The sequence below is a fragment of the Drosophila albomicans genome, chromosome 2R, assembly GCF_009650485.2.
Source record: "Drosophila albomicans strain 15112-1751.03 chromosome 2R, ASM965048v2, whole genome shotgun sequence".
Taxonomy (NCBI): Eukaryota; Metazoa; Arthropoda; class Insecta; order Diptera; family Drosophilidae; genus Drosophila; species Drosophila albomicans.
Genome location: NC_047631.2, coordinates 24,838,812 through 24,844,811, shown reverse-complemented (window position 1 = coordinate 24,844,811; position 6,000 = coordinate 24,838,812). Strand labels below are relative to the sequence as shown.

General features: G+C 36.8%; 1 protein-coding gene across 2 annotated transcripts in view; it reads left to right on the top strand.

Moving 5' to 3' along the window:
- Positions 1-2,460: 2,460 nt before the first annotated feature.
- LOC117573983 (protein tincar) overlaps positions 2,461-6,000 on the top strand; it is a 44,379-nt gene continuing 40,839 nt past the window's right edge. For both annotated transcript variants that reach the window (XM_034257531.2, XM_034257533.2), the window contains exon 1: positions 2,461-2,490. The gene's annotated coding sequence lies outside the window, so the exon portion shown is untranslated. The remainder of the gene's footprint in view (positions 2,491-6,000) is intronic.

The following is a 6,000-nucleotide window of genomic DNA, read 5'->3' as shown; positions in this document are numbered from 1 at the left end:
ACAACACCAACAACACCAACAACAACATCATCATGAACAACAACAAGAGCAATAACTTTGATTAAGTTTCTATGCCTTTGGCTTTGCTTAAAGTTGCAATGAGCGTTAGAAGCCGGCGAATTAACTAACCAAACTTTCTGCAGGCAGTCAAAAGGACTCCCCAGGACATCGGCGCGTACACAACGTGCTTTGGTTTGCTGAAATGAAGACGCGCTGCAAAGTATGCTACACAAAATTCAACTCAAGGCACGTGCGGTCTTTTTTGAATATAAGGGCGATGGCGATGGGTGGTGAATCGTGGCACAACAAATTTGTGTGGTCAGGTGGGCAACGCCTTTATGATTATTGTCTTAAAATTAATCAATGTGTGCGTGTCTGCAACGGAAGAAGTTTACAGCCTAATAGATTCTGCCTGACCCAACAGAGCAGCTTCGCATCCCACGCTCTGCCTTCACTTTCCTCTCGTTCGAAACGAAATTAATAGACTTTGAAGATTAGTTGAGAAAGTTTATGCATTCATGCTTCAAATTAATTAGATTACAGGCAATATTTGTGGTCGAAACGAAGCGCACGGAAACTTGGTACAAATTGTGCTCTAGGCTTGTTTCTTTGGCATTTTCTGTTGCGAATTTCTGTTCTTTCGTGCTTATGATTTGTTCACTTCAAAAGATGTTTGGCCAAGTCTGTTGACCTGGCGGCTGGAACATATGGTACACTTTTTTTTTCCACTTCTTACATAATATTGTTGCCGCCATCTGGCAATTGTTGTTGTTGTTTTTACTCTGATTGTTATGACAAGTTTGCGCTGAAGTTTGTTGGAAAGTCGTTGACTCTTTTTGTTCTTTTGTTGAGACCAGGCTTCTATCGTTGTGTAATCATAAAGTTTAACCTTAGGGACTTACAATTAGAATATGCTGTAAGTCAATTTAAGCTGGGCTAATCCAGGCACAAGTTAAAACAAACCTTAAACAAAATATAAATTTAATTTCTCATGCTCGAAAAACTTGACATAGAAATAACAAACCTCAAACCTCTTGGGTAAAAGTTATTCAATCAACTTGATTAATTTGATTTTATTTCATAACTAAAACCACAAAACCGCAATGGAATTAGATAGTTAAGTGAAAGAAGACAAATATATTTTTTTTTAAGATAAGAAAGAGTAAAATATTAAATGCCTAAGTATTTATGTCAACAAATTCTTTTATTGACAAGTTGTTAAAAAGTTCGACTTATTTTTTCTTATTTTTCTGCAAAGTTTTTCACTGGTTAAAAGCAAACAAATCCTTTTGGCTGCCTTCACTTTAAGTCGTCCACCCATTGAAGTCTTATAATAAAAGCGTACTTTATTTAAAATTGATTGCGAAGCATTTCAGAACGTAAAGTATGTTCAATAACTGCCATTTGAGTCAGTTGTTTTCACTTTTCCGGGGACTCTCTCAACTTCAGTTTTGCCAGCACGTCAAATGTCAACCGCTATTTTATAAAATTTTCAAAAGAAAGCGACAAAAACGAAAAACAAAAATAGAAAATGGGGAAAACAAATTGAACAGCATTTTTCAACTGTCAGCAGTTTAAGCTGATGGCAGCAGCAAACAGCGACCCAAGTAGCAACAAGAACTGAGCTTCCTTCCCTCTCCCATACCCCCCCTCAACAGTGCCCCGTGGTTATGCCCCCCAGTTGGGCTGGCAGCCAACGCCTTTTTTTTGTGGCGGTTCATTTGGCAGGATCGTCAATAATACGGACATAAGTATACAATGTTCTATTAGGGGAAGCATGATGGGCGAGAAGGAGGAGGAGGAGAGGCGAGTGGTAACTGCTTTTTATGTCGATTTCATAAAGTTTTTGATTTAACGCTCTGTGTAGCGGCTGGGGTCATAAATTCTAACCATTGGCTTCCTAATGGCAGTCGGAAGTGTCCTCTGGGTTCAGCATTAGCTGGGTCATTATTATGATACCCTGTACTTAGTAAGTAGTGGGTATAATAAACGAGAGCTAATGAATGGTAGATCAGCATCGAAAGAAAACATATGAAATGTTTATTACAGGGTATACAAAAGTCGATAGGTGAATCAAAGTAGCTGCAACTTGAATACAGGGTATTAAGCTGTCCAATCAAGTGCGCATTTACAGCGTTTTCTTGTTTGTCTTTTCTATTTGCTGCTATTACTATGATGCCATTTTTGACACTCGATAAAGTCAATAAACAAAATGGACAAAGCATTATGTGTGGGTTGCTCTCTTTGCTTTTGCTTTCTTTTTTTCGGGAGGCGGACACAGCAATTGTGTGTGTCGGGTGGGCGTGGCAGTTAACGCTGTCGCACAACATTTTAATTGGAGGAATCGTTTTGGCTCTTTGGCCTTTTAGTTATTTGATTGCGCATACGATTCGCAGTTGCTTTATAAATCAATTCGATATTTAATAATTTTTCCCTCTCTCTTCATTTTTTTATTTGCAGCGCTCAGCATCATATACATATATTGAATTGGTAAGCTTTGACTTTCATTTATTAAACACTTCTTTTTTTTTTATTTATTTTTTAATTTGAGAAATTGGTAATTCGTAATTGCCATGGAATTCAATTAGCCGGCAAAGTTCGAAAACGTTAATTGAATGCGAAAAAAAAAAAAAAATTGATTTTTATTGAAGAAATATGTGCAAAAAGTGAGAGATATTTTAATGCATTCGAAATGTCAAAATCACGTTCGTTTGCAATTCGTCGATGCATGCGATTTATTGCTCGATAATTAATAAACGTAATTTTATATATGTACATATGTATAAAGCAAGAGTCAATTTACTGGCTAATGAGACACTTAATCAGTTGTTAGTTTGTGCAAGTTCTGGAATTTAATTAAATTGAATTAGAAGTGTGACAGAAACTGTTTATTTCACTAAATGTGAATATATTATATATAAAGAAAAAATAACATAATACAGAGTGCAAAGTGTTGCACTTAGTGAGTGTGTGATATGTTTATGCTTGAAATAAATGCAACTAAAGAAGCTTTTAAAATGTATCTCAACCGCAGAAGTGACAATAAAAAGAGCGTAAAATGTGCAAAGCCTGAAAAGGCAACAAAATGGCTGCCAGCGCCATTTTTAAATCCGACTCTGTTAGTGACTTGCTGCGTGTGTCGTTCTGTGTGTGTGTGTCTTTGTGTTTGTTTTTGTTTTAGAGTTGGTGTGGCCCATTTTAAATGCAGTTTGTTGAACTTTGGCTATGCAATTTGTATTACTAATGCTAAAAGCAAACAAAAGCGGGCCATCAGCCCAGGGCAAGCTGCAAGAGGTACAAGGAGAAGGAGAAGAGAAGTGGGAGAGAGAAGAAAGGAAGATGAAGTGGGAGGCGGCAGAGAAACGTTAGTAAAGCTTGCAGCGAGCCAATGAGTCGAATGATTTGGCCAATTGAAATGCTGCTCTGCAGCAGTTGCCTCCAGATGCTAGCAATAATTCACTTTTGGATGGCTAAGCCATGGACAAACCTCGAGTTAAAGTGTAGGAGCGAGGAAGTGAGGGAGCGACGGGGAAAGTAAGCGAATAGGACCTGCAGCTAAGGATTAAATATGCAGTGCAAGTCCGAGTTTCGGAAGCGGCTGAGTCACAACGGCAGCAGCAGCAGCTGGAGAGAAGCTTAAACTTCAAGTTGAATACGAGATGTCAGCAGCCAAAACAACAACAATAGGAACCATGACAACAGTAAAACAACAACAACCATGGCAACTACATAGAAGAAATATATATGAACAAAAAACTTGCCTTAAAATGCGTTCAAGTGTAAAAATGTGCCAGTGTTTTTGTATTTTGGCCGTAAACAAAGCGGGGGAAACCCAAACGAAGAACATAAGAGAAACTTCTTCTTCTTCATCTTCTTGCTCTTGTGCTACAACTTCTTGTTCTTCTTCTTCTTCAGTTGGTTCCTGTTGTGTTAAAAACTAGGCGAAAAGGTAAAAATTTTCTGTAAAGTGAAAAGAAACAAGTGAAACGCCTTAACACTTGGCGAACACACTCTCTCTCTTTCTTACATGCTCTTGCTGTCTCTTTCACGGCAATAGACTTCAATGGTTCAGTAGATCCTTTCAGTTTTTGTGCTCAAGTGCTATTGGGCTTTTTTTCGCTGCCGTTTGAGTGTGTTTCTGGGTGGCAGTTAACACGAAGACAGGCATAAAAAACTAGAACTTAAGACAAAAACCTATGCAAGAATGTGGCACAGCTAAGTGAAAATGTGGCGAAGGAATGCCATGTACTTGCAGATACCCTAAAGAAAACTATGCGGATCGATAATGCAAAATTGAATAGCAAATTTTAAAGTGTGAAAGTTGAAAGTTATTATTGGATACAATTTTAGTTCAAGTAATTGAATTTTTATAAGTTTATTCTAATCGAAAGGCAAAACTATAGCAAGAAAATTATTCTCAGAAAATTTGAAACAAATTTTCAATTTAAGGACTTACAAACATTACAACTTATTATTATTAAATTATCAAAAATGTTAAGAGAAAAAAGCAAACTGTTAAAGTAATAAAACTTTAGTAATAATAAAACTTTAGCAAGAAAATTATTCTTAGAAAATTAGAAGGTCAACTGAAATTTAACGATTTACAAATATTACCAAATTTTGTGATTCAATTATCAACAACTTTTTGTGAAATTAGTAAACAGTTTAGTTCATCAGTGAATTGTAATTCGAAGCTAAATTCAAAGTTCCATCGAACTCACATTACGAATTAAAATTATATACAATTAGCAAAAGGTTTTAGATAAATTTTAATAGTGAGAATTTGAAGCGAACAATCGAATTCACATTACTAATTATTGATATTCCATCATGTTATAGAAATTTGAACGCAGTTATTTCATAAATGACTCATCCAGTGTGTGTAATTCGAAGTGAATGAAGTTTTATCGAATTCACATTACAAATTATTATTATTCACTCACCAAAAGTTTTTAGAGAAATTAATAAACAGTTACTTCATTAATGAGTCTAATCCAATAGTTGTAATTCGATGCGAACTTTTGCGTTGAGTTTAATGTGCAGTCAGCTTGTAGGCCACAGCAAAACGTCCAAGTCATGCTTAAGACTTAAAGGTTAAAGTTGGTTTTCTCAATGCCATTGTAAAACCCGAAAGTTTCGCAATGTTCAGCTGAGCATGCGAGGCGAGAGGCGGGAGGCGTGACAATGTTGTTGGGGCAACAGGCGACGACAACAAGTCATAAAATACGCAGCACAACAAGGCAAACAGCATGACGAGAGGGACAGGGACAGGGACACAGGACAGACAGAAATTGGTACAGTTGAGTGCACAAAATGCCCACAAAATGGTTGACGTCTTTCAGTGTTGTTGTTGTTCTTGTTGTTGTTGCTCGTTTCCGGTTTCATGTGGCATGTGTCACCACAGCAAAAGGCACAGCCAAAAATCTTCGTATTGCAATTGTAGGTTTGGGGCAGCAGCAGCAGAGAAAAAGGAAAATGCTTTCGCTCACAATGGAAATGCATTTTCACAAATTCCATTTATTTGAGATGAATGAAAATCCTTTTAAAGCCAAACACCCAGCTACCCATTCTCTACTACTAGTTTCCAGTTAGCAGTTGCCAGTTACCAGTTTGCAGTTTGCAGTTACCAGTTACAACAATGCTAACCATTAATAATACAAAAACGCTTGCACAAATTGAGCATGGCCAGAAAAGTTTTTCCCTCTCTTGTGCTGTGCAGCAGTGAACGTAAAAAGTGGCCTATAAATTATTACTCCCCGAAAAATGTTTGCACACTTTTACAGCGCAGTTTATAAATTGACCATAAAACTGGGACAATATATAGACACGATGCCTGGGCATGCAAGGCACAACAATATAAAACAATACAATAAATTCGAACATGAAACTATGCAAAGACTCTTTAAGGGGAGTAGATGACTAAGAGTTTCGCTTTATAAAAGTTAAAAATACTTGAAAATATAGAAATGCAATACATATTTATTAGTGCAGTAAATTCAA